General features: G+C 42.9%; 1 protein-coding gene across 1 annotated transcript in view; it reads right to left on the minus strand.

The window, feature by feature from the left end:
- The window catches only part of Aass (aminoadipate-semialdehyde synthase), a 58,276-nt gene extending 49,815 nt beyond the window's left edge, over window positions 1-8,461 (minus strand). Inside the window, exon 1 of the mRNA XM_051175756.1 lies at window positions 8,392-8,461. The gene's annotated coding sequence lies outside the window, so the exon portion shown is untranslated. The remainder of the gene's footprint in view (window positions 1-8,391) is intronic.
- Window positions 8,462-8,912: the final 451 nt, after the last annotated feature.

An 8,912-nucleotide genomic window follows, 5' to 3' on the forward strand; every position in this document is an offset into this window, starting at 1 on the left:
TATCTAGGACTAAAAGTTATTTTCTTTATTGTTTTCAAATGTTTGCATATACCTTCTAGTCAAATATTGCTAATAATTTTCTGGATCGTTCAGATGTTATTATTTTTTTCCATGGAAGGTTCACAGTAAATTATGGGGATTGTATATTCTCCAAAAACATTATCCTACCCATTATAGATCTAGAAATTTCCTACTCATTACAGATAGCACATGGTAAAACTTTTATGTTATGAAGAAACACATTTTGGTTACTTGAGAATTCAAGCTCTAAGAAACACCTTTCTCACAGGTGGGGACAGTGAACGAACACTTAAGTACTTGCTATCTATAAATGTAGAGAGCACTTCACAAAAGAACCAGAGGAGAAAGCAAAAGGAAGCTGTCTAGGAAGAGACAGCTGCACACAGCAAAAATCACACAGCAGCATAGCAGTCCAGGCAATGGTGGGGACAAACTATATGACGAGGACAAGAGATAGAAATTGGTCAGGTAGGTAGAGACGCCCCCCCCCCAAATAGTAGTTCTGAGAATGCTCTTGCTGAAGAACAGGAATTCTAGAAAAGACACTGCAAATGAGAGGAATTGAGAAGAAGTACCTCAACTACCTGTGGGTAACCCAACTGGATTGACCAACCCCTCTTTCCCGGGACTCACCCAAGTCTCTGGCATAAGTCCTTTAAATCTCCCAGAGTAGCAGCTAGGAAGTATTCTCTTTACTGCGCTTGCTCTTGCTATATAGAAACAGAGCCTCCGTTATCACTCTTACACTCCCACCTATGAACTATAATGAACCTTCTGTCTAAAACTCGTCTTCTGTGGCATGCATTTCATTCTTAGAATTCAAAACACAAGAACCTGAAAGTCAATGGCTCAGGGCAGCTTTCATGGTCCATAGGTTTTGTGGGATGTCATCTCCACACACTAGGCTCACCAGGAGCCAAGAAAGGTGCAGCTGAACATTTCACACATCGTAACGGTAAACAAACTGGTGTTTAACATTTCAGTAAAGGATTGTTAACACTACATGCATTATTTTTGGCTTGCTCATAGAATTTTGTTATTCAAAAGAAACTACATAAAATTCAGGTGCAAGTCCATAACACTATTCCCCAACCAAAGGGCCACATGCAATGTCCCGTGAACCTGAATCTCTTTGTTCCTAAATACCACTCCAAAGACAGTGTTTCCTTTGAACATGAGCACACACATGCCTATACTGCCCTTCTTGAATTCACAAGTGACCATATTATGAGTTTCCCTTTTGGGCCCTAAATGAAGGCATGTGCACATGTTACCATTTGTTAAAGTCCCTTCTCCCAAGCCCCAGCCCAAGCTTGATTATTAACCAAAGTCACTTTCCCAAATTCAGTGACACCCTCTCCTTTTCTGGAGTAGGTATGGGCTTGGAGACAGCACTGGACACATATAACATGTAAGGCCATACAGTCTAAGGGAACCAGAAGACAAAATCATGAGAAACGAGGATTCTCTTAGAAAGCTACAGTCACTTCTTGCAAGGAATTCCAAAAGTATCAAATTCCTGTAATTTACATTTTACAATCAATAAAATAATAATGACCATTGATTAAATACCATAAGCCTTACACTATGCTGCACCCTTCACAGATACAAATTCATTTCCTTCTTGCAAAAAACCTTACATAGATAGTATTATTGTCCCTTCCTCAGGGATAAAAAATAGGACACTGGAGTCTGACTGGGTGGGTTCACTACTGTGCAGAAGCAGAATTCCTAGACTGAAGCTTAAAACCTGTGGCTTCCTCTGCTTTGCCAAAGGTCAGGGATTGTACTAGGCAAGGTTTGACATATTGCTACTTTCACCAGCTCTGGCTTCCAAAAGAAATCTGGCACCCAGCTTCAGTCAATCATCAATGCTCCCTCTTGACCCAATTCCTCTGTTGACTGAAAGTTTTTCATGTCTCCCTGCCAAGGTCAATTCTAGACTTCTGGGTGTTTGCGGAACAATAGGGGCTGACATTATTGGAGCTATTGCCGGTCACTTGTAACTTGGTGAACTTTGAAACCTGGTCTCAGCACAGAGCTTCCCGATCACCTAAGGTCACCAAGAAATAGGAAGTGGACTGGAGATGGAGCTCAAAGGAAGAGGGTGTGTCTAGCAGGAAAGCAGGTTCTACCCCCAGCACCAAGATAATGGGGGTGGGATGGGTAAGTAAAGCATCAGTGGGAACTTCAGAATTGCACTGATAGGCGCAGCCATTTACTGACAATGACTGTGAAGAGCTACTCCGGAATTCCTGGTCCAGGCTTTGGTGATTTTTGAAAAAATAAATAAATAAATAAATAAAGACCATGTTTATTTTCAGAAAAGGTGGAATGATTCTGGCTTACCCACCGACTCTAGTGAATCAGCTGACATTACAGAGTGCTGATAAGAGGGGACAGTGTGAGTAAGGAATATAGGATAACAAGAAAGAGCTATTGGGGACACAGAAAGAGTAAGAAAAGAGAAAGAGGGTATCACATAGTCAAGGGATGAGGGGAGACCTTCACCCCAAAAAATGTCGGTTTAAAAGTATTCTGTGTCTTTTTGAGGGGAAAAAGTAGCTCTACAGTAAATTCGCATGCGCATAGGATTCACTGGAAACCTAAAATGCCTCTGACAGTCACTGGAGTATCACGGTGAGCTGCTCAGAGACACGCTGGCAACAGAACTCGCTATGTGACAGCATCTCCAGCCGCTCTTTTTTTCAGGTTCTCACATCTGCATAGCAAGGAATTTACCAAATGAGCCGCCTCCCCAGGCCTTTCACAGACCTTTTAATTCTTCTAACAAACATCAAAAGTTCCTCTAAGCTCCTCCAATTTTTATATATCAACTACTTACAAAACAAACAAAGAAAGTCTTGGAAGGCTACCTTATATGCCCTTCCCTGATAATGAGATTGACAACTAACTTATCTGCCATCATGGAGCCCTCATCTAGTAGCTGATAGAAACAGAAGCAGACACCCACAGCTAAACACTGAGCCGAACTCCTGGAATCCAGTTGCAGAGAGGGAGGAGTGATAAGAAATGGGGTCAAGAAAAGGCTACAGAAACCCACAGAGACAGCTGACCTGAACAAGGGGGAGCTCAGGATAGCTGGGAACCCAGCATTGGACCAACTCAGACTCCCTGAACATGGGTCTCAGTTAGAAGGCCTGGGCAGTCTAAGGAACAGAACAGTGGAACCAGGAGGTATCCCTGGTGTACAAAAGGACTTTGGGAGTACATTCCCCATGGAGGGATACTCCCTTAGCCTAGAGGCAGGAGGGAGTGTCTAGTCCCTATTCCAAATGACTTGACAGATTTTAATGATCCCTCCTGGAAGGCTTCACCCTCCCTGTAGAGTTGGGGAGGAATGGGATAAGAGGGGGTGGGGGCATGGAGGGGGAGAGAGAACTGGGATTGATATGCAAAATAAGAAATTATATGTGTATGTATATATGTATCTTAGGAATCACTAGACCAGCAGTTCTCAACCTGTGAGTCATGACCCCTTTGGGGTCACATATCAGATATCATCCATATCAGATATTTATATTGTGACTCATAAAAGTAGCAAAGTTGCAGTTAGGAAGTTGCAACAAAAAACCATTTTATGGCCCGGGTCACCACCTCAGGAAATATACTAAAGGGTTACAGTGTTAAGAAGGTTGAGAACCCCTGCACCAGGCCCACCATTTTCCCTGGGACATGAATAAGCTTAGGAATGTGCATTCATTTGGGAGAAATTTAGACCAAATATTCCATCTCCGGTCTTTATACTCAGGCATGCCTTAGGGACCATTTGTTTTTCATTCTCTAGAACAATCCTACTCCCCATAATTCAGTGACTGGTTTTTCAAAGCCAAGTTATTTGCAGCAATCAGGTATACACTTTGGTTAAATATTAAGAGACTACGGAAGAGTTAACATAGACTTCAGATGAAGAAATAATATATTTAAAAATGCAAATTGTTTATATTTGTCTTTTTTAGTTCATTCAAAAATTGCAGATGTATTTTAAAATATACTTGGTTTTTTTTTACGATTTAGTGTGTGTGTGTGTCTGTGTGTGTGAGTGTGTGTGTGTGTGTGTGTGTGTGTTAGTATAGCCACTGAATCCAGAAGAGGACATCTAAGCCCTTGGAGTACAGTTCCAGGTATTTATGCACTAGCTGATTATAGGAGCTAGACTAGATACCAAGCTCAGTGCCCAGCAAAAACAGTCAAGTGTTTTTAATCTCTGGGTTGTTTCTCCACACATTAATATTTTAAAACACATTCTGCTATATTTCCATATACTATATCTTCCTAGTATATGTAAAGTAATATAGGCTTCGTACCTATGCTCCTCACCCATTATCCAGAACTTAGTGTTCCTGGGAAACTCCAAGGGCTCCAGTGTCAATAGAGCATCTGAGAATGGCTTAGTTCGAACTAAGCCAAATCCCTCCCAACTCCAAGGCTTGTTGGAACCAAGCCTGGAATTGCAAAGGCACTGGCCTCAGATTTTTACTTCCTCTTCCCCAGTGCATTTCTCAAATACTTCCATGTTAAACCTATTACAGAAAGTTCTAGCCAGAAGGTTAAAAAATAAAAAACAAAGTAAACGAAAGTGAATAAAGTTTAAGATCACCTGAACTGTGATTAATTTTCATTGTCACCTTGATAGATGTAGAATAGCAGAAGTGTGTGTGAGAGAGGCTCACCTTGATAGATGTAGAATAGCAGAAGTGTGTGTGAGAGAGGCATCCCCAGAGAGGTTTAACAGAGGAGGGTGACCCTCCCTGAATGTGGTACCATCCCACAGGTTGGGACCCCAGGATGAAAAAAAGGAAAGGAGGAAAGCCTGTGTCGTGTTCTTCTCTTTCTACACCTTAACTTTGGGTCACATGTGACCAGAAACCTCACACTCATGCTCTTATGTCTTTATCCCTTCTTATGAGAGCCAAGGAAACTCTATTCCCCTTCAAACTGCTTCTATTGGTTTTTTGTTTGTTTGTTTTTTTGTCTTCCACCCATGATGGACTTTATCCCTTCTTATGAGAGCCAAGGAAACTCTATTCCCCTTCAAACTGCTTCTATTGGTTTTTTGTTTGTTTGTTTGTTTGTTTTTCTGTCTTCCACCCATGATGGACTTTATCCCTTCTTATGAGAGCCAAGGAAACTCTATTCCCCTTCAAACTGCTTCTATTGGTTTTTTGTTTGTTTGTTTGTTTTTCTGTCTTCCACCCATGATGGACTTTATCCCTTCTTATGAGAGCCAAGGAAACTCTATTCCCCTTCAAACTGCTTCTATTGGTTTTTTGTTTGTTAGTTTGTTTGTTTGTTTTTCTGTCTTCCACCCATGATGGACTTTATCCCTTCTTATGAGAGCCAAGGAAACTCTATTCCCCTTCAAACTGCTTCTATTGGTTTTTTGTTTGTTTGTTTGTTTGTTTGTTTTTCTGTCACAGCAGCAACAGTAACTACAGAGAGGCTTTGAGGACTGGTCTCTTACCGTTAATTTATCTGGTTTGAGAATATTTGTATTGGTTCAATCCCTCAGCTGCTGCCATGCAATGATCGAAAAACCTGATTCTCAAAGCCAGATGTAGTGGTGCCTGCCTTTAATCCCAGCACTTGAGAGGCAGAAGCAGGTGGATTTCTGTGAGTTGGGGGCTAGTCTGGTCCTTCCTGAGTTCTAGGACAGCCAGGGCTGCATAATGAGACCCTGTTTCAAAAGCAAAACAAAACAAATAAAACCTGACTCTCCTAGCTCACAGATTTAGACTTAGTGAAATGGGAAACAAAGTTCTGAACTGCAGTGCAAATCAAAAATGGTTATCTGCTACATTCATGTTTCCTTGCTAAAGTTTATAGTCCAGGGTAGGAAATATGCCCCCTTCTGTATTCCAAGTGATTGGCACATCAGAAAACCTCAAACATTTAAAAACAAACAATAAATTTATTGCAATATTCGATAACTGTTATACTAATGTACTATGTATTTTAAAAAACTAAAAGGGAATTTTACAGTATTCTTAGTAAAGAAATTGCAAATGTTTGAGATGATGTTATATTTATCTCGATTCAAATAGTTCATAACATATGCATGTTATCAAATCAGCATGTGATACCAATTAATATAGTTTTATGATTTTGTGAGCAGGTAAAAATTTAAATTATTTATCTTAAAGCAGCTAGGGGTATGAAGTTTGCTGTCACAGTTCCACAGAGCCAAAGGGGTGGTGGGGGGTGGGGTGTTCAGAGAGGAATCTTGCTCCCTCCATCAGCCACCACCGGCAAGCAAAATAATTTAAATGTGCATCACAAAATCCTATACAGTAGAGCATGGATGATAAATAAAAACTAGGTTGTCAATGCATCTTCCCCACCCCAGTACAAACACACACACACACACACACACACACACACACACACACACACACACACAGAAGGGGAGAGGCTACATAAAGGTTTTCTCTTTTATAAATAAAAGAAAAAGTTACTTTAGCAATATTATTCTGATTCCATTAAGCTCAGTAGAGAGTGAGCAATGGGTACTCCAAGTATATTGCAGTTTTAGAATATAAATAAGCCTGTATCTATCCAGGTGAAGTGCACTAAACAGAAAAGGCACTAAGACAACAAAAAAGAAGGCAGGGCAGTCACCTAAGTCTCCAGCAGTGTATCATTAACCACCCTAACCAGAAACCAATGTCTCCAAGAGGAGACAGATGCCTAGGAATTCAGGCTCACCTCCTTGAAATGGTCCCAGTACCATGAACTTACTCTATGAACCTGATTCACATGTTACCTGTCAATCATCTACAACATCCAACTAACTCTCAAGGCTACTGTGAACCTTCACTAGTGACCCGAGCCCTCCTATATGCTCTAAACATGAAGAAAGGAACAAGGTCCAAGCCTGTTGATTCCTCCAATGTGAGCATAGCCACCCCCTAGCCGAAGACACTACTTGCCCTTGCTCTTTACCTCACTATGGTAAATTATGCTGCTCCGGTAGAAAAAAAAAGAAAGAAAGAAAGAACCCAAATTGAAAAGGCCTGTCTGGAACACCACTCTTTAGACAGAGCTCAACATGTAAATTCATTACCATTTAAACTCTATTTCAGCAAGGTTTTACATTTTAACATCTCTAAAATAGGGATGCATCTTAAATTGAAGACTCTTTAGATTTAATGACTATAGTATCAGCAAGGTTTTCACATTTTAACATCTCTATAATAGGGATGCATCTTAAATTGAAGACTCCTTAGATTTAATGACTATAGTAATTGTGAGAAGGAATATGATTTTTTAGAAGAGTAGGAAAATAAACTCAACGTTTGTCTTCCTAAGTCACTTGGCAGAAATGACAACAAGATTACGTAGCCAACAATTTTATACAACCCTAGGTCCACTCACCTTCTTGGCAGGGAGGAGTGGGGTAGCAAAATACACGCGCACACACATATACACAACACATACACACACAGAGAGACGCGCGCGCCATGCCATCGGGTTTTGTACACAGAACTCCGTGTTCATCACTAACCATCCAGTGCTGTGGACTCAGCCTCATAAAACGCTACACGTTTCCCACACTCTCACAATTCATGACCCATAATATACAAGAAACACCAGTCTCTACTGATTTTGGAATGAATTAATTTGTTCATCTTCTGTCCCTCCCTCTCTCTTCATTCAACCAGGCAGAGTTGTTAACAAAGTGTGTCCACAGAGCCAGCTCCTTGAGCACTGGCCTGGCCTGCACAGCCGCCCAGAATTTTCTACATCAGAAACCCAACTTGCCCAACTTTCTCTCTCATGCCTATCTCATTTAGAGTACAGACTGACCCAGCCAGGTCTACGATCTCAGACAGAATGACCAACCTGCAGCTAGGGGTATGAAGTTCGCTGTCACAGTTCCGCGGAGCCAAAGGGGTGGTGGGGGGTGGGGTGTTCGGAGAGGAATCTTGCTCCCTCCGTCAGCTACCACCGGCAAGCAAACTTTCAGCCCAACAGTCAATAAGTTTTCCACTCTGCAACTTCAGTTTCAACTCATCAACCCATATTCCCCAGCAATAACACCACAACCGCCAGCGCCCACCCCTAAAAAAGTGCATCGCCGCCCCCACTCCATCCCTTTCTTATTCAGAAGCCCAGGAGCTGAGCCCACCGCCCTTCCTTGCTTCGAGCAGGCTGGGAAGCAAGGCCTAAAGCTTGTCCCCCTCCGTAGCTCTGTGACCGTGGGGCCCTAGGCGTCGCCCCGCCGCTCCGGGGCCGGGACCGGAGGCCGACCTCCGAGCCAACAGCTGGAGTCCCGCGGTTGAGCAGCGAGCTCCAAGTGCATCCTGCACGCAGGGATCGCGCCTGCATCCGCGCAGGCCCCCTTCTCACCTTGTGGGTTCTGAATAGTCCCCCGCCGCCCGGAGCTCCTGAGTCTGGACCCTGCAGTCTCTGATTTCCCTGGGGGGGGGGGGGAGATACTGGCTTGGGGGGCGGGGGCGCGAGAAGAAGGAGGAGGTGTTTGCTCAACTTTTAAGTACGTCACAAGTCTTCCTTCCTGCAGCCAATCAGCGGCAGCCTCGAAGGAACAACCTTCTCTTCCGCCAATCGGCGGCGCCGCCAGGTACTAGGTCATGCCCTGCCCCTGTTGTACCCTAAGGTTCATCTGCCTCAAAGATCTCTGACCCCAGAGCTTAACTCAGATCCTCCCTAGGTGGTTATTGGCCAGGTTTGTAACTGCCTGTGGCAGAAAGCAAGCGAAGACAGAAAAAAGAACGAAAGAAATGTCTGGGCAGTAACTGCTGAGTAGATTAGAGCATCTCCTGGAAAAGGTCGAAAACTCATGTGTCACGTTTGTTTTATGAAACGCACCTTTCCCACAGGAATAGGAAGCCCAGCACGACGAAAACTTT

The sequence above is a fragment of the Phodopus roborovskii genome, unplaced genomic scaffold (genome assembly GCF_943737965.1).
Source record: "Phodopus roborovskii unplaced genomic scaffold, PHOROB, whole genome shotgun sequence".
In the NCBI taxonomy this organism is placed as follows: Eukaryota; Metazoa; Chordata; class Mammalia; order Rodentia; family Cricetidae; genus Phodopus; species Phodopus roborovskii.